Raw genomic sequence first — 20,768 nt, 5'->3', positions numbered from 1 at the left:
GACAGAACAGGAGATCTTGAATAACCATGACTCCTCGGAGGCTGCCATGACTCTTTTCCAGTATCGGTCTGCGATAATTATATCGTCAGTTCTCAGCAACTACTTATTTATAGCTCATGAATGACCTTTGAAATCAGTATGTCTGTCACTACTTTGTGCTGCCCTCAGTGAGGACATCATGAGGTTGATGTCAGGTTTCTTTTAGGCTGGGTTCACGCCTGAGCGTTTTACAGCGCGTTCCTACGCGCTGTAAAACGCTCAACAAGGAGAAACCAATGATTCCCTATGGGAATGGTTCACACCTGGGCGTTTTACAGCGCGTACGATCGCGCTGTAAAACGCCCGACGCTCAAAAAAGTACATGAGCGACTTTGGGGCGTTTTGACGCGCGTTTGTGGCCATAGGACACTGCAGTCAATCACACATACTATTACAAAAAACGCGCATAAAAATGCGCGACAAAAACGCGCGTTTGCGCAATGCTCAGGTGTGAACCCAGCCTTAAGGTAAATGTAGGTTGTGTGAGACTACCTACTGCACAACCTTTTCTGATAGCTGTCTCTTTAATAGGAGAATTTTCTCAGAATCCAGACTGATAACTTCATTTGTATGTTTGTGCGATTGACCAAACCCTGTAGAATAGTTATGGAATTTGAGATAGAAGAACTAGATCTTCCCAACTGACGACTTTCAGTAGGCCGAACCAGCTTCTGGGCCTGCATTGGACAATCAGGATTAGCATGCATTTTTCCCTTGAAAATTTATTAAAGGGGTTCTCCGGGAATTAAGAGAATGAAAATACTTAAATATTACTTCATTATAAATATATTGCCAAATACCTTTCATTAGTTATACCGGCTCGTTTTGTCCGGGTCGCAATCATTAGGAAAAACAAAACGGCTGCCATCCTACTAGTTCACACAAAACCTGTGCTAATTACACAGGAGGACAAGTTAAAGAGCTGCGCCATCTTCCTCTCTTAGGCTACTTTCACACTCGCGTTTTGGCTTTCCGTTTGTGAGATCCGGTCAGGGCTCTTACAAGAGGTCCAAAACTGATCAGTTTTGCCCTAATGCATTCTGAATGGAAAAGGGTCTGCTCGGAAAGCATCAGTTTGTCTCCGATCAGTCTCCATTCCACATCCGAGTGACGAAACTGAGACAAACGGTCTAGCACACAATGTAAGTCAATGGGGACGGATTTCTCTGACACAATAGAAGATGGATTAGGAATGGAGTTCATGAGGAGACATGAAGTACAGGGAGGAGGTGAGGTTGTGGCTGATGAGCAGCAGAACTTGTATGCAGTCAGCTGAAGGTCTTATCAGCTGTATTCAGGATCATAATCCCTGACAAGCAGAGTGGAGGCTGAGGTAGCTCTTTACCTAAGTGTTGTGAAATAACTTGTCCTCCTGTGTGATTAGGGCAGGTTTTGGGTGTGCTAATAGGACTATGGCCATTTTATTTCTCCTAATGATGGCTTCCTAGACAAAAATGAACCATTATACCTAAAGAAATATATTTGGGAATATATTTATAATAAAGTAATATTTAATTATTTTCATTTTCTTAATTCCCAGAGAATCCCTTTAAGAACCCTGGAATATAGGGGGTATTGGTGGAAAATCATAGGCCAGGCTATATGTCCAATCCTGACTTAAAACCATCCACCATAGAAGAATATCCAAAAAGTTGCATTTCCAGCTCACCTTTATCAGATCTGCCCCGCGTGCTCGGAATCCACAAGCAAGTCCTTGACTGTTTACTTATTCACCACAGTAGAATGATCTCAGTGACTGAGAGAAAAGAATTAGTTTATCTTGTGATTTACCCTGATGCAAAAAAATCTTTTTATTTTGTACCTCATTTCTTTTTCATGCACACGAACGAATTTTGTTTCCGTGTCCTTTCCATCTTTTTTGCGGATAGAATGCGGACCCATTAATTTCAATGGGTCTGCAGAAAATGCAGACAGCACACTGTGTCTGCATCAGTGTGTCCGTTCCATAGAACCGCAAAAAAAACAAAAAATAGAACATGTCCTATTCTTGTCCATTTTGCGGACAAGGATAGGCATTGTTACAATAGATCTGCCCAAAAAAATGGATGGCATATGGATGTCATCCGTTTTTTTCGGATCTGCAATTTGCGGACCGCAAAACACATACGGTCGTGTGCATGTAGCCTAAGAAAGACCTATGGGCAAATAGACCATTAGTCTGTGACAGTTCAGAGAGTCTGCCTTTGCATTCAGCATGTATAAAAGTGACTGCCCTGCTATTGTCTGAGTGGACCAGGGAATGTCAGGTTTTGGAGTACATCTCTGTAGTTTTTAGCTCTTTCCAGATTGCAAACAGTAATTTGATGATTGGCTCCTGATATCCTGGGGCCACTTCATCTGAAATGACACTGGGTCTGCATGAGTCTCTGGCATCTGTTGTGATGGAGTAAATCTGGTCTTGACTCCAGTGAACTCCTTTCTCAAAATTTTCTCTTGACAGCTACCAATTCAAGGATTTCTTTACCTCCAAGGTTTGGAATATTCTTTTCTCCAGTGTTGTAGGGTTTTTTGTCCCATCTGGACAGTCTTCAGGAAACCATGTATCCACAAGTCCTAAAACTCATGGTTGTACCCTGGGTTACATCAAGGTTTCCCTCCAAACACAGAATAGAATTATGGATAAGCCCTAAGACCAGCCCTCACCCCTCCTGACCATACAAAGCACCACACTGTATTTAACACCATTTCAGATAACAATCAATAAGTCCTATGGGTTGCAGTAGACTGATCTGGGTCACCAAAGCATAGAGATGTACATGTGACATTACATAAGCTGGTACTTTATGTGCTGAAATGTCACACGGCTTTTATCAAGTGATCAGGTGCTGGCCAGTAAGTATTGATCATATACGGATGGAAAGGTTATACCCAGTTACAGTCAGCAGGACTTCGCTTAACACCACAGTGTATATGCAGAATTCGGAAATACTATAGGGAACATTTTAACCCGCTGTGGGTCAGTTTGGTTTATCAGGTGCACTGTATGCCTAGTGCAATACTTCCAAAAGAGAATACGGAGCTACATGGAGGCCCTATCCTACAGCCCACTGAATGCCTACATGTCAGGAACGCCTTGTGCCACCATACAGAGTCAGTGGCATGGCTGAAGATCATGAGCGCTTAGCTTAGAGTGAAGACATTTATACTGTAAGTGTAAATACTTTAATGATTAGTAATGTAACAAAATTATAATCCCATTATATATAAGGTTTCAATTAGTAGTAAAGCAATAATAACCGTACGGCTAAGAATTCATATTTTAGTCTGCCTTGAAACAGCAAAAGACAAAATACAGACAGCCATAGGGGCAGTCTAAAATAATTTCCAAAATGACAGCCTTTGTCAGTGCCCATTGGCAGTGTCTGGTGCCTATTTGGGGTTCAGCTGAGAAATTTTGTTCTCTACAGTCCTGTCAGTTTATTACTAGAGTTTCCGTGTTTGTAAAGGGATAATGCTGATTATTATTTATTACAGAATTTCTAGATGTGCTGTTTTCACTGGCACCTATTATACTCAGATGAGTTGACTAACTGGACATGGTACATGCTTTATGAGAAAATCATATACAGCAAGGGCAGATGCACTTAGGTTATTAGCAAAATGCGAAAGGACGGCTCTGGATTCGTATAAAGATCCTCTAAAACTTCTCCTAAAACGACTAAGGACGTAGTTCCGAAACGCATCAACTGAACCTGTGTACTGGTAGATATGTCTGCTGTTATTATTACTTACAAATAAAGGAGAAGTTTTAGAGGATCTTTATACGAATCCAGAGCCGTCCTTTTGCATTTTGCTAATTGCAGCGGGGTCACACCCCTAGGCTCTTGGAACTGGGTTTACATGTATCGACCAAAGAGGTGAGCTGGAACAAGTTTGTGTGCTTACTGGCACTTAGGTTATGTTCGCATTTGCAGCAGAGCTTCTGTTAAGGGCAGATTCTAGTAAGAATACAAGATAAAATACAGCAGTACACTGAACTATTGTCTGGAAGAACAGCCAACCCCATTATAGTCAAAAAGGGGCACCATCAGTGTCAGTCATATGATGGACCCGCTGCGCCTGTTTTTTTGTTTTTGCTTCTCTTTTTTTTAGACTGGAGCAAAAAAAAATTAAACTATGCTGCAGATCTGAAGCTAGACATATTGGGGGAGATTTATCATCTCCCCTTGCGCCAGAAAAGTTTTAAAGGGGTTCTATCATCAGCTTCTAATCGGCGGGGGTCCGACACCCGGGAACCCCGCCGATCAGCTGTTTGAGAAGGCAGCAACGTGGGCTTCTCACTGTTTACCGCTGGCCCAGTGCCGTCACGACTAGTATCAACTGGCCTGGCCGGGGCTAAGCTCCATTCAAGTGACCTCTATTATGGTGATACAGAAGGCCACACAGAAAAATGCAGCCCACAATAAGGTATGCAATACAGTACTCTACTGCGCATATCATGGGACAAAGTACACAACGTTGCGTGGAGAGCCCCTAATTGAAGATAATTATGGTACTGTTCAAGATAAAATTATTAGCGGGCGTGGTATGTAGTCTATAGTACCGGAAAGAAACGTAAGAATTTCGCACTATAAAATTATGTATGGCTTATGCAACAAGCATATACATTATCCACCTCCTCACATATCCAGTTACCATCAAGGAGTCCCATAGAGTGCACAGGAGTAGGGGGAGAAGAATACTTCTACAGCAGCCAGGCTGGCGGTTATGAGGACCGATAACTTCGTGATTCTGCAGCCTGCAAACGACAGAGATGCAAAGTGGTATCTCCCAAGGAAAGAGGAACACCTCAATAGTGCCACCTTGTGGAAGTGGCTCTCTATGAGTCAAAATCCAACTTTTTAAAAAGCCTTGGGATATGACAAGGGAAAATAGCCAAGCCAAATATCCATCTGTAGACCCTCATCAGTATGGAGTAGGAACATGGCTGGTTGAGTGCAATGCCTTGGGCGCAGCTTACGCAGGGCACTCATAGAGGGCACTTTTACAAGGTGGCGTAAACAAAATGGTTCTCTTTCCTTGGGAGATACCTCACTACATTGTTTTCCCAATGAGTCTTAATACCATGGAGCATGCTGCGGTATTTTCTCAGTCCAAAATTACGGAACACTTGCCGGAATGCCGGATCCGCCATTATTTTCCATTGAAATGCATTAATGCAACAGCCCCAAGTGTTCCAGAAAAACGGATCCGGTTTTGCGGTCGGCGCATGCTCAGACTTTTAAAATGTGAAAAAGATAAATACCGGATCCATTTTTCCAGATGACAACCGTAGAGACGGATCCGGTATTGCAATGCATTTGTGAGATGGATCCGGATCAGTCTACAAATGGTAACCGTTTGCATACAGATTGCTTGATCCGGCAGCCAGTTCTGCCGGAATCCAACAACGCAAGTGTGAAAGTACCCTAAGGAAAGCCAGTACTCTCCCTAAGAGACAGAGAGAGATAGACCTGACCTGGGACTGACTGTTGATCTAAATACTCTCTTCTCCGTTAACAGCTTTTGGTACTTAACTGGTCTGCCTGTGTTGAATTCTCTAGTAGTACCAGGCAAATATGTGATGGATCACTAGTGACAACAAGTAAGCCTGGCAGGGACATAACTATAGAGAGTACACAGAGATAGCAGTCACACACAGCCTCGTGGTGGATGTGGTGGCCTTGATCCACTGATCATATACTGATACTGATCCAAAGGATAGGTCATTGGTATGTAAATCTCAGAAACCCTTTTAATTACAGATCAGCACAATGACATCTAATGCTTTGAAATAAAAAAAAAGATTATATTCGCATCTCTTTCTCCCCCTTAATTTTCAGCACCGTTGGTCCATTCGCCGTAGCGTGGACGTGGCGGTATAGGGAACATGACTTTTGCAGCCACTTTCCTTAGTAGGTCTCATTCTGTATACCAGTGAGAACAGCGACTGGCTGCAGTGGTCACATGCTGCATCACCACTGCAGCATTGTATAGAAACAGTGGAAGGAGGAACAGAGCTGCTGAAAAGAGGTAAGTGTATATATTATTTTTTTTTATTTTAAATGCATGGGCCAAATGTTTTTTTTTTTTTTACGCACTTATATAGCGCTGTCATATTCCGCAGCGCTTTACAGATATTACCATTACGCTGTCCCCAATGGAGCTCACAATCTAAATTCCCTATCAGTATGTCTTTGGAGTGTGGGAGTAAACAGGGAGAACATACAAACTCCATTTGTCCTTGTTCGGGTTCAAACCTAGGACCCCAGCGCTGCTAACCACTGAGCCACCTGCTGCCCGTACTTAGTCAACCCCTTTAACTGCTTAATATCTCATGCAGCCAACCTGCTTCGTCCTGATGAGGGGCAAGACCCCTGAAAGGGTGCTGTCCAAAGAAAATCTTACTTATTAAATAACACTATCTGCAAAACACACATCACCGATGATGCCATCCATGGATTTGTATAATGTAGCAGTTGAATCGCAAAAAAGCCAGCAAAACAAGCTACACATAGCATACACAGCGAGCCCCATTTATCCCGATTTATGGGGAACACACAGATCAGGCGGACAAGTTAATGAATTGAAAATTAGCAGAGGAATATTTAGTAGCCGCCTTGCAGCCATAAACAGCACTTACCCTTTCCATCTGCCCTTCCCCCGTCAGCACTGCCATTCGCAGATCAGTTTCCCAACCATTATTGAGGAGGCATTAAATTTTCACAAAGCAAGGAGGCCGATACCAGGTTTCCTTTAACTCTTTCTATGCACTTCTATATTACTCATCTTCAAAATACAAGACAGCTCAGGTGGGAACCCTATATCGCGTTTCCTTTTCTAGGATGCAGGCCTATTTTACCAGAAATGGACTTTAAACTATGTAAGCATCCTGTTCTGTAATAGATGTATTTAATACATAGGTTCGAATACCTCTGGCGCTCCAATTTCCTAAAATGTGGTCTTCAGCATTGTGCTATAGGAGGGGCATTGGTTGTTTACCAGCAGCTAGTCCCTGGATACTTGTCTATGGTGAAATAGGATATGTCGATTGAGAGCTATAGAGAAGCTTTAGGGCTCATGCACGCGGCCGTCGCTCGGCCATTCCGCGCATTGGGGACCGCAATTTGCAGTCTCCAATGCATGGGCACTATCTGTGTGGCTGCCGCAGACGGATCCAGACCCATTCAACTTGAATGGGTCTGTGATTCGTCCGTACCGCAAAAAATATAGAACATGTTCTATTTTTTTGCAGAGTGGAGGCACGGAACCCCACGGAAGCACTATGGAGTGCTTCCATGGGGTTTCTCTGCGCATCCGTTATGTGATGCAAAAAAGGCTGGGGCCTGTATATTGCGGCCCACATACCGGGCCGGGCCGACACATGTGCATGAGCCCTTACAAACATGTTACCAACCCCTCCTTTCCCCCCACATCTCAATTATTTTACTCACTTATATGGCGCTGACATATCCCTAGGGGAGCTCACAATCTAAATTCCCTATCAAAATGTCTTTTGGAATATGGGAGGAAAGCAGAGTAACCCAGAGGAAACCTCATGCAAACCGGCCTCCTGCACATGACCCTGTCAGTTTTGTCACGTGACTATCTGCAAATCACGGATCCACAAAATACAGATGCGGTCCGTGTCCATCCCACACTTTTCACAGGCCCCATTGTAGAAATGCCCATTCTGGTCTGAATAACAGACAAAAGTAGGATATGTTCTACTTGTGTCATGGCCGCATGAATGTGGAAAGCACGTGGATGGCATGGTCCGTATTTGATCCCCAAAAAATTGCGGATCGAATGTGGACTGAAAATCCGGTTGTGTGCATGAGGCCACATGGAGAGAACAGACAAACTCCATGCAGGTGTTCTCCTTGGTCGCATTCAGACCTAGAACCCCAGCACTGCAAGGCACCAGTGCTAACCACTGAGCCACCGTGCTGCCCCTTTGGTTGGGGTACCCAAGATCAAGACTCGGGAAGCAAAACATAGTAGTATGCTTTAGGCCTCTTGCACACGAACGTGTGTTGCGGACCGCAATACATGGGTGCCGTTCCGTGGGCATTCTGTATCGCGGATGCGGACCCATTCAATTGAATGGGTCCACAAATCCGGAGATGCAATGATGTGGAACGGAAGCACGGAACCCCATGGAAGCACTACGGAGTGCTTCCGTGGGGTTTCGCCCCGTAATTCCTTTCCGGAAAAAGATAGAACATGTCCTATCTTTTTGCGGAACGGCCGGATCGCGGACCCATTAAAGTGAACGGGTCGCAATCCGGTGCCCCGCGGACAGTGGGCGCACACGTTTGTGTGTAAGAGGCCTAACACTGGAAAGTTTGTAGACCTCTGGTGCTCCTTCCATGTACCTTCATTTCATCAGAGTGGAGTACTACAACATTTATAACCATATGCAGATGAAGACTACCTAGATATTATGTTGCCCATGGATTATGGCCCTTGTCCCCTTTGCAAAACAGCAGTCATAAGGAGGATACCCTGTGTGATGGAATTCATCTTCATTTCTAGTATCAATGACCCTTGACATCTGACCACCAGGTACTAGAACTTACTTCTACTGGCAGAGGCACAGCTAACATAAGTGCGGGATCCCTGACACCACAGGCTCCACGGGCCCCTGATGCACTCCACTGACTATAACAGGGTCTGTCAAGTTTACGTCATGGCGTCCATACATTGTTGACAGAATCGGCAACAAAGGCTCCTAATGGAACCAACAACCCGGAGATGAACACAACAAATAGACAATGGAAACACATATAAAAGAAAAGGCCACATTTACAGCCAAAGTCTAACAAATTTGAGATTTTTCAGATTCAGGTATGGAAATACCCAACCAAGTAGAAATAATCAGAAATGGCTGCTGCAACCGGTAAAAGGTACATTTAGAGGACAAGTGCTGTAGAAAAGGTTTCCCAGGTCCGCGGACAAAGGCATAAGGATCCGGTGTAGACGCTGGGAGAATACAGTAGATGCAGCTTGTGGATAATAGAACCGGCGACGAACAACAATGCCACAGACACAATGGAGCACTTCCAAGGTTAGACTACTATTATGTAGAAGGGATTCCTGGAGCTCGCTGCTGTCATCTGCCCCGGGAAATGACTTCCAGAGACACCATCACAGCTGGGGGTACTACAATGCACACCCCAGGGAAGGCGGGCCCTAGCCATGAATACACTGAAAAAGAATCCTTCACTCTTGTATGTTAGCCTTTAACCCATTCAGTCCCAGGCTGGGGATTAACCCTCAGGACAATGAACATGCTGTGTCCATAGTTCTGTCTAGAGCACAATGCAAACGATTGACTATTGATGGGGAAGCAATGTATCAATGACTGCTAAATGAATTGCTTAATGCCTACCAGACTACAGCAGAGCATCCCTCATACAGAGCCATGGGCAGACGATGCATTTCTCTGCATTCTGGGCTATAGAGATCTCCCCGTCAGAAGACAGCATGCCTACCTTCCAGAGAGGTGTCCCCACAGCAGCCGCCTGTCTGTAGTCTCAGCCTGTGTATGTCAGGCTGCCTCCATGGCTGCTCTCCTCACAGCTGATGCTTGCTGCCACACCATGGCAATGTAAGAAGAGCAGTCACATGCTGCTAGCACAGCTCCAGCCGGCACACACAGCCAGCCTACCCAGGGGATAGCTCAGGGCACTTACCTCAGTGTTCTCCTGGGGATGAGTGAGGTAATGTGTGCAGCCCTCCGCTCATACATAGAAGTCACAATATTCATGTGCCTGTCATCTAGGACAAAGGGCGGGAATCCAGACAAGTGGTCTACAGCTATATGATGAAAGGGGGCTGGTATGTAGTCTATATAGCACCACAATGTGCTACAAAACAGTGGTGAGACCATATAAATAAAGTAATAACACACTACCAATAATAACAGTATACAGCATTAGAGCAAGCCCTGTCCTTATCTAGACATGGATAAAACAGGAAGACCATGTAGCGCTATAACATTGTAAGGCTGTATTCACATCTGTGCTAGTGATTCACATGGTTCTGGTCCGTCATAGGAATAGAACAAGGTAAAAAAAAAAGTGTTGGAGCTGGCATATCATGGACACCAACAGCGCCCAACAGTTCTCATGGCCATGGACTTTATTGGATAAAATAGTGCAGCGTCCTGATTTATTCTGTCTGCAACTTCGGACCAGTTCTACGATAGCGGCTCCGACACAGGTGGGAACATAGCCTTATATAGTCTGTTTAGAAAACGGTTCAAAGATAGACCAAAAGTAGGAGCGAGTAAGAAAGAGAACCAAAAGTCACAACCCTTGACCCGATACATTAATATTGTGGAGGCCTTATTCCAGTTTTTAGATATTGATGACTTATCCTCAGGATAGGTGACTAGTAACAGATTGGTGGGGGTTCAACACCCCAAACCCCCACAATCAGCAGTCGCCATCACCGGAAACTAAACGGTAGACGGAGATGGAAGCAGAAGGCTCCATACATTCTTTTTTTTATAAAGTGTACATGAACATTATAAGTTGATGTGGATGTATGAAAGGTGGGAAAGATACTATGCTCTTTGTGCTACCCTCACAGGTACATTTTTACACTGATCTTTGCTGTCTTTTTCTCTAGCAACCTATTCCCATGTTTGGCTCCAGCCACTCTAGACATTATCCAGGCAATCACCAGACTAGCTTTGGCCACTGTAGACCAGGGGCCAGGTATGACCCTCGACCCAAACAGCAGTTGTGGAACTTACCGGGAGGTCTATAGGTGAATTGTGGCATTAGGATAGTGTTTGTTGCTGGGTTTTGCAGGAATGAGATCATTTTAACAGTTTATCAAGTATGACTTCTCTATTAGGTGTGTGGTCACATAGTGTGGTTTTGCTTCCCTAGAAAATACATCCATCCATTAATATGTTAAAACAGATTTTTATAAGGCAGCTATAAGAGGTCATTAGCAATGCATTTGTTGGAACCGTTTTAGCAAGATACATTATTTCATGGACAGTAACTAGATAAACCACTGTGTGCATCAATAAAAACTAAAAAATTATCATCATCAGTTAATGAGCATTGTTAAAGAAGATTTTCACCGGAACGTCGAGTGGGCAGTAAAATAGTAGAACCAAAAGTTACAGCAGCAATTTTGTTTGTATTAGATCGGGTAGGTTCACAAAGAGTACTTAAAGGCCACTGGCATATGCGGCAAAATTAGTAAGAGGCACATCCTCTTTGCAAGTTTATAAGAAATGTATGAGTTTCAACACATCTTTACATGCACACCCCCCTCCCCCCACAAAACTATGTGTGAAGGAAGACTTACAGAGAGATATTGTTGGTTTTCGGTTTCAGTGAGACAGCCATATTTGCAAAGAAGACAACAGGAAGTGCAGCCATATTGGTTGCTACCTGTGAATTCTCACAATTGACAATCAACTTTATTGGCATGTTCAATCAATTCAATCGTTTATTACAAAGAAGCTTAGGTTACATTCACATTTATATTTAGGCTTTCCATTAGGGGTTTCATTACCTTTGATGGCAAGAATATTGCAGCACAGCACACATCAGCAAAACAGAGGAAACCTCAGAGGAACACCGTGTACCTTCTAATACTGCAAAGGAGTCTATTGGGCAGCATTTTGATCTTAGGTACGGAAGCCATGGTGCCAGTGTGAAGAGAGATTAAAGAGGTTCTACAAGATGAGGATGCCATGGTTAAGGGGCTAGATAGGGTTCAAAAGCCGTTCCTGCACAGCTCAGCATTGAGTCCACTAATTGGTTGGCAGCAGCATGTAGACAACACGTCACACTTCCAGACCAGCAGAGACAAGAAAGGAGCTCAGTCTGAACCCCAACAGCATTTTTTTTTCACTTCTGTCCCCTGCCCTGTTATCTGACATGGGTTCTCAGTCTTGGAGAACCCCTAGAACCTATCACCACAAACTACAGTACAATCTGCAGGCAGCATGTTATAGAGCAGGAGAAGCTGAGTAGATTGATAGATAGTTTTTTGGGATAAATGATTTAGTAAATCTTTTAATTGAAACATTTAAGTTTCTGCTTTTCTGATCTCAGCTGTAAGGTCCAGTCAGACATCTGTATGAATGGTCCGGATCTGTTCCGCAATTATGCGGAACGAGTGCGGACCCATTCATTTTCAATGGGGCCGGAGAAGATGCGGACAGCACACAGTGTGCTGTCTGCATCTGCATTTCCAGTCCGGGGCTCCGCCCAAAAAATAGAGCATGTCCTATTCTTGCCTGCAGCTGCGGACAATAGGAATCCTCTATATAGTGCCGGCGATGTGCGGTGTGAGTGTTTTGCGGTCCACAATTTGCAGACCACAAAACACTACGGACGTCTGAATGGACCCTTACACAGGGAGGTGTTATCGGTGATTTATAGGATTCTCTGTGTGTGTATACAGAGAGAGCCGTCAGTCACTGATATCTGTACATGGGGGAGATGTTATCAGTGATTCATAGCATTCTCTGTGTAAGTGTGTATACATACAGTACCCCCAAAAAGTTAGGGATATTCGGCTTTCAGGTGAAATTTATGGAAAACGTAAAAAATTTACGCTATAGTGATATTATATCATGAAATTAGGACATTTAAGTAGAAGCAGCAACGGTAATTTCCTAATCTTGAACAGTTTATTAAAACTACAGTGGTGGGTATAACCCCAGAAAAATGTCAATGTCTCAATAACTTATCATGTGGTCTTAAGCATCAATTACAGCTTGACAACGACGTCTCATGCTGTTCACAAGTCAACTTATTGTCTGCTCAGGCATGGCATCCCACTATTCTTGAAGGGCGGCCCTCAGGTCTTTGAGGTTCTGGAGTTATGAGCCTCTACACGGCGACTCAGCTGATCCCATAGGTTTTCAATTGGATTTAGGTCTGGAAAAAGTGCAGACCACTCCATTTGAGGTACCCCAGTCTCCAGCAGCTGTTCACTAATGATGCGACCTCAATGAGCTGATGCATTGTCATCCATGAAGATGAAATCAGGCCTGTTTTTCATGCAGAGGCACAATGACTGGAATAACCCTTTCAGGACCCTGCCATTTTTTACCTTTCTGCCCAGGCCATTTTTAGCAAATCTGACATGTGTCACTTTAGGTGGTAATAACTTTAAAACGCCTACACTTAACCAAGCCATTCTGAGATTGTTTTCTCGTCACATATTGTACTTCATGACAGTGGTAAAATTGAGTCCAAAAAATGTTTTTTTTTTTTTTTTTATAAATAAAAACACCAAATTTACCAAAACTTTGGAAAAATGAGCAAATTTCAATTTCTCTACTTTTATAATAGATAGTAATAACTCCAAAAATAGTTCATTTTTTTTAGATTCCCCATATGTCTACTTCATGTTAGGATAATTTTGTGAATGCCATTTTATTTTTTGGGGACGTTACAAGGCTTAGAAGTTTAGAAGCAAATCTTAAAATATTTCAGAAAATTTCCAAAACCCACTTTTTAAGGACCAGTTCAGGTCTGAAGTCACTTTGTGAGGCTTGCATAATAGAAACCACCCAAAAATGACACCATTTTAGAAACTACACCCCTCAAGGTATTCCAAACTGATTTTACAAACTTTGTTAACCCTTTAGGTGTTCCACAAGAATTAATGGGAAATGGAGATAAAATTTCTGAATTTCACTTTTTTCGCAGATTTTCCATTTTAATAAAAAAATTTCCACTAACAAAGCAATATTTAAAGGGATGCTGTCATGACATTTTAGGCCTATAACCTAAACATATGGCCAGGTCCGTCCAAATAGCATGAATCCGAAACTGTCCTTATTAAATGTGCCTGTGGCTCTATTAGCATATAAAACAGGTTTTTATAACCTGTCATTCACCTACCTAAGGTGCCCAAGGGGAGGTCGCTTCATACAGTGTGCCCGGCTGCAGCCATCTCCGTCTGGTGCCCAGCGCCGCCCTCCTGTTTATAGTGCCGCCTTCCTCCTCATCTCAGCGCCGCCTCCCCAATCGTCCGGTCCCTCAGGTTATGCCTAGTGCGCACGCGCGGGATCTGGCAGAGGGACCGGACGATTGCGGAGGCGGCGCTGAGGTGAGGAGGAAGGCGGCACTATAGACAGGGAGGGCGGCGATTTCTAGAGGGAAGGCGGCGCTGGGCACCAGACGGAGACACACTGTATGAAGCGACCTCCCCTTGGGCACCTTAGGCAGGTGAATGACAGGTTATAAAAAACTGTTTTATGTGCTAATAGAGCCACAGGCACATTTAATAAGTACAGTTTCGGATTTAAGCTATTTGGACGGACAGAATCCCTTTAACAGTCAAACAAAACTCTATTTATTGCCCTGATTCTATAGTTTACAGAAACACCCCATATGTGGTCGTAAACTGCTGTACGGGCAAACTGCATTGCGCAGATGGAAAGGAACGCCATATGGTTTTTGGAAATCAGATTTCACTGGGATAAATTTTATGCTGCCATGTCACATTTGAAGACCCACTGATGCACCCCTAGTGTAGAAACTCCCAAAAAAACACCCCATTTTGGAAACTACCGGATAAAGTGGCAGTTTTGTTGGTACTATTATAGGGTACATATAATTTTTGATTGCTCTATATTACACTTTTTGTGAGGCAAGATAAAAAATAGCTGTTTGGCACAGTTTTTATTTTTTGTTATATACAATCTGACAGGTTAGATCATGCGGTATTTTTATAGAGCAGATTATGGACGCAACAATAACGAATATTTTGGGAAAAATGACGCTTTTTTTTTTACTTAAAGTTTTACAGAAAAAAATTAAAATTTTCATTTTTTTACCTTTGATTTTTTTGTCCCACTCTCGGACTTCAACTTTTGCGGGTCTGATCCCCTCTACACTGCATCACAATACTTCTGTTTTTTGATGCATTGGCTGTAAGTGTATTACCAGTGTAATACACTTACAGCCTGCTTGCCTGTGAGATCCAGGGGGCTGGATCTCACAGGCTCTCCCGGAAGGCAGCCACGATGCCTAAGGAAGGCATCAGGCTGCCTTCCCTGCCATTGGGTCCCCGTCACAGCAGCACAGGGACCCGATGGCCACTCCGCACACGTCTGGTCTGCATGTGCCGCTGTCAGCGCAGACTGTGGCCGTGCAGGGGTTAATGCGCCGGCATCGGTGATTTCACTGATGCCAGCGCATACAGCAGGGGTCCGGCTATCGATGACTGCCACACCCCTGCCGCAGATCGGGTGGGTGCAGCTCCTGCCCGAATCAGCACGCCGTACATGTACGGCGCTGGGCGTTAATGATGTTAGTAGTATGGGCTTGGCGCTGTATAATTCACAAAGTGTAGGGCAGTTCTGTATTGACTAGACACAGCTGCCGCACTACCCAGTGAGAGGGACTGACAGGAGGGAAGCGCCTCTAATGTAGCGTGGCCGAGCTCTGTTTTTGTTTCCTGTACCTGGCCGGACTGACAGGAAGTGCTCACTTAGTGTGACAAGGGAGGGGGGAAGGGAGTAAATGAGAGTGACAAGGGAGGGGGGAAGGGAGTAAATGAGAGTGACAAGGGGGGGGAAGCGCGACAAGGGAGGGGGGAAGGGAGTAAATGAGAGTGACAGGGGGGGGAAGCGCGACAAGGGAGGGAGGGGGGAGAAAGAGAGTGACAAGGGAGGGGGGGGAAGCGCGACAAGGGAGGGAGGGGGGAGAAGAGAGTGACAAGGGAGGGAGGGGGAAGAAGAGAGTGACAAGGGAGGGAGGGGGAAGAAGAGAGTGACAAGGGAGGGAGGGGGAAGAAGAGAGTGACAAGGGAGGGGGAGAAGAGAGTGACAAGGGAGGGGGGAGAAGAGAGTGACAAGGGAGGGAGGGGGGAGAGAGAGTGACAAGGGAGGGAGGGGGGGGAAGAGAGTGACAAGGGAGGGAGGGGGGGGAAGAGAGTGACAAGGGAGGGAGGGGGGAGAAGAGAGTGACAAGGGAGGGAGGGGGGAGAAGAGAGTGACAAGGGAGGGAGGGGGAGAAGAGTGACAAGGAGGGAGGGGGAGAAGAGAGTGACAAGGGAGGGAGGGGGAGAAGAGAGTGACAAGGGAGGGAGGGGAGAAGAGCGTGACAAGGGAGGGAGGGGGAGAAGAGCGTGACAAGGGAGGGAGGGGGAGAAGAGCGACAAGGGAGGGAGGGGGGATAAAAGAGTGACAGGGGAGGGAGGTGGGGAGAAGAGAGTGACAAGGGGGGAGAAGAGAGTGACAAGGGGGGGAGAAGAGAGTGACAAGGGGGGGAGAAGAGAGTGACAAGGGGGGGAGAAGAGAGTGACAAGGGAGGGAGAAGAGAGTGACAAGGGAGGGAGAAGAGAGTGACAAGGGAGGGAGAAGAGAGTGACAAGGGAGGGAGAAGAGAGTGACAAGGGAGGGAGAAGAGAGTGACAAGGGAGGGAGAAGAGAGTGACAAGGGAGGGAGAAGAGAGTGACAAGGGAGGGAGAAGAGAGTGACAAGGGAGGGAGAAGAGAGTGACAAGGGAGGGAGAAGAGAGTGACAAGGGAGGGAGAAGAGAGTGACAAGGGAGGGAGAAGAGAGTGACAAGGGAGGGAGAAGAGAGTGACAAGGGAGGGAGAAGAGAGTGACAAGGGAGGGAGAAGAGAGTGACAAGGGAGGGAGAAGAGAGTGACAAGGGAGGGAGAAGAGAGTGACAAGGGAGTCCCCAGAGCCAGACTGCAGCCAGAGACCAGATCATCTGATTGTCCTGGTGGTCAGCAACTCCCAGCATGCCCGGACAGCCTTTGGCTGTGTAGGCATGCTGGGAGTTGTAGTTTTGCAACAGCTGGAGGCACACTGGTTGGGAAACACTGCAGTAGACAATGCAATATGTTTATTATTTAATTAAGTTATTAATACTACATTAGAAACTAATTTATCTCACATTAAGGCTCCATTCACATGTCCGCAACGTGTTTTGCGGATACATGGAGCAAAATCTTGTAAATGAGAACTGGCTTAGTTGCCCATAACAACCAATCAAATTCCATCTTTAATGTTTGATAAATCTCCCCAATATCACACGGGCCGCAATGCACAAACACCGACCACAGGGCAGCCGCAGTGGATCGCGGACCCATACACTATAATGAGTCCGCCGTTCCCTCCGTTTCACAAAAAGATAGGACATGTTCTATCTTTTTGTGGAACGTAAGTACAGGACGAAACCCCACGGAAGCACTCCATGGAATCCCTCGCCCCTGCTGTGCCCATCGCAGAACCTTACCCCCCCCCCCCCTTCCCCGTGTTCCCCACCGCCTCTTGTCAACCACTAGTACCATGCCTGTACCTGTGCCTAACCCAATTCCGGGCACGATCGATTGTGTCGTTTTTGGTGAATAAAGCTGATTCTGATAACCTGACCTGGACAACGTAGAGAAGAAAAGTAAACCTTCTAGTGTATATAGACTATAAATGCATTTTACTACATGCTACATAAGGACTGTGTAAGGCCTCTTTCACACTTGCGTTGTCCGGATCCGGCGTGTACTCCACTTGTCGGAATTACACGCCGGATCCGGAAAAATGCAAGTGTACTGAAAGCATTTGAAGACGGATCCGTCTTCAAAATGCTTTCAGTGTTACTATGGCACCCAGGACGCTATTAAAGTCATGGTTGCCATAGTAGGAGCGGGGAGCGGTATACTTACAGTCCGCGCGGCTCCCGGGGCGCTCCAGAAGGGCGTCAGAGCGCCCCATACGCATGGATGACGTGCCATGCGATCACATGATCCATGCGCTTGGGGCGCCCTGACGTCACTCTGGAGCCGCACGGATGGTAAGTATGCTGCTCCCCGCTACACTTTACCATGGCTGCCAGGACTTTAGCGTCCCGGCAGCCATGGTAACCATTGAGAAAAAGCTAAACGTCGGATCCGGCAAGTCTTTCTCTAACCCAACTAGTCTTTCTCTAACCCATGTCATTTATATGCAATTTAATAAATGTGAGTGGACTAAACCAAAATAATCTAAAATACTTGAGCACTGGATTGTAATAAAATCTGTGCAATAAAACAAAAGAAAATTGTTTTCATTTTCTGCATGGTATTACATGTTAATGAGCATCCTACATTGATTTAGCATGATGACAAGGGCCGGTATTCATTTATATTACGTGGGTGTAACTTACAGAGAAATTCACTTAAGGCCTATTGTGCCACTTGCAAGAATAACATGAGTTTTAAAGAATTCTATACATTCCAAATGAATGGAGCAACCTCCATTGATACACACTGTGAGATATGAATGACTAGTATGACCTGAATACAAGAAGCCGACTATACAGTAATTAAAATATAACCAGTATGTCTATATAAAGACCAAGAAGAAATAAGTGGCATAGAGCTGAGCACTTCAGTTTAACAAGGGAGTCACTTCCCATGGCATTGTTAAAGTGTGTCCACAAGTGGCAGGCTAGGGTACTTTCACACTAGCATTATTATTTTCCGGCATTGAGTTCTGTCCTGGGGGCTCAATATCGGAAAAAACTGATCAGTTTATCCTAATGCATTCTGAATGGAGAGTAATCCGTTCAGGATGCATCAGGATGTCTTCAGTTCAGTCTTTTTGCCATTTCAGGACATATCTCTGTCCAAAAAGACTGAACACTTGCCGAAATACCGCATCCAGCATTAATTTACATTGAAGTGTATTAGTGCCGGATGCGATTAAGTGTTTCGGCAAAATGGATACATTTTATTATACCAGATCCGTTTTTCTGGATAGCACTGGAGAGATGGATCAAGCATTTCAATGTATTTGTCAGACGAATCCTCATCCGTCTGCAGCGTTTTGGTGTCCGCCTGGTGATGCGGATCTGTTTACATTGACACAAATATGGTGCAATTGTAAACTGGTCCGTTCCCCATTGACTTTCAATGTAAGTCAGGACGGATCGGTTTGACTTAGATTTTTATTTTTTTTAGAGAATAATGCAGACGGATCCATTTTAGAAACTACACCACTCAAGGTATTCAAAACTGATTTTACAAACATTGTTAACCCTTTAGGTGTTCCACAAGAATTAATGGAAAATGGAGATGAAATTTCAGAATTTCACTTTTTTGGCAGATAATCATTTTTTCCGCTAACAAAGCAAAGGTTAACAGCCAAACAAAACTCAATATTTATTGTCCTGATTCTGAGGTTTACAGAAACACCCCATATGTGGTCGTATAGCCAGACGGCAGGGCGCAGAAGGAAAGGAACACCATACGGTTTCTGGAAGGCAGATTTTGATTAACTGTTTTTTTTTACACCATGTCCCATTTGAAGACCCCCTGATGCACCCCTAGAGTAGAAACTACACCCCTCAATGTATTCAAAACTGATTTTACAAACTTTGTTAACCCTTTAGGTGCTCCAGAAGAATTAATTGGAAATGGATATGAAATTTCAGAATTTCACTTTATTTGGCAGATTTTCCATTTTAATCATTTTTTTTACGCTAACAAAACAGGATTAACAGCCAAACTAAACTCAATATTTACTGCCCCGATTCTGTAGTTTACAGAAAAACCCCATATGTTGTCGTAAACTTCTGTACGGGCACACGGCAGGATGCAGAAGGAAAGGAACGCCATACGGTTTTTGGAAGGCAGCTTTAGGCTACTTTCACACTAGCGTTCGGGGCTCCGCTTGTGAGTTCCGTTTGAAGGCTCTCACAAGCGGCCCCGAACGCATCCGTACTGCCCTAATGCATTCTGAGTAGATGCGGATCCGCTCAGAATGCATCAGTCTGGCAGCAGTTTGGGCCTCCGCTCCGCTCAGCAGGCGGACACCTGAACGCTGCTTGCAGCGTTCGGGTGTCCGCCTGGCCGTGCGGAGGCAAACGGATCCGTCCAGACTTACAATGTAAGTCAATGGGGACGGATCCGTTTGAAGTTGACACAGTATGGCTCAATTTTCAAACGGATCCGTCCCCCATTGACTTTCAATGTAAAGTCAAAACGGATCCGTTTGCACTACCATGAACAAAAAATGTTCATGGTAATGCAAACGGATCCGTTCTGAACGGATCCAAGCGTTTGCATTATAGGTGCGGATCCGTCTGTGCAGACACCAGACGGATCCGCTCCGAACGCAAGTGTGAAAGTAGCCTTAGCTGGACTGTTTTTTTGACACCATGTCCCATTTAAAGCCCCCCTGATGCACCCCTAGAGTAGAAACTCCAAAAGAGTTACCCCATTTTGGAAACTACGGTATAAGGTGGCAGTTTTGCTGGTACTATTTTAGGGTACAGATGATTTTTGGTTGCTCTATATTACACTTTTTGTGAGGCAAGGTAACAAAAAAAAAATATAGCTGTTTTGGCACTGTTTTTATTTTTTTGTTATTTACAATGTTTATCTGACAGGTTAGATCATGAGCTATTTTTATAAAGCAGATTGTTACGGATGCGACAATACCAAATATAACTTTTTTGATTGTTTGTTTCAGTTTTACTGAAAGCATTTTTTTTTAAATATTTTTTAGTGTTTCTATATTGTGAAAGCCATAGTTTATTTTTTGGATGACTGTCTTTTGTAGGGGCTCATTTTTGTGGTACGAGATGACGGTTTGATTGGTACTATTTTAGGGGGCATATGACTTTTTGATCGCTTGGTATTACACTTTTTGTGATGTAAGGTGACAGAAAAATTGCTTTTTGATACAGTTTAACTTTTAGGGTGTTCACCTGAGGGTTATAGAGCAGGTCGTTACGGACGT

Source organism: Bufo gargarizans, chromosome 1, assembly GCF_014858855.1.
Source record: "Bufo gargarizans isolate SCDJY-AF-19 chromosome 1, ASM1485885v1, whole genome shotgun sequence".
Taxonomy (NCBI): domain Eukaryota; kingdom Metazoa; phylum Chordata; class Amphibia; order Anura; family Bufonidae; genus Bufo; species Bufo gargarizans.
This window is presented reverse-complemented; position numbering follows the sequence as displayed.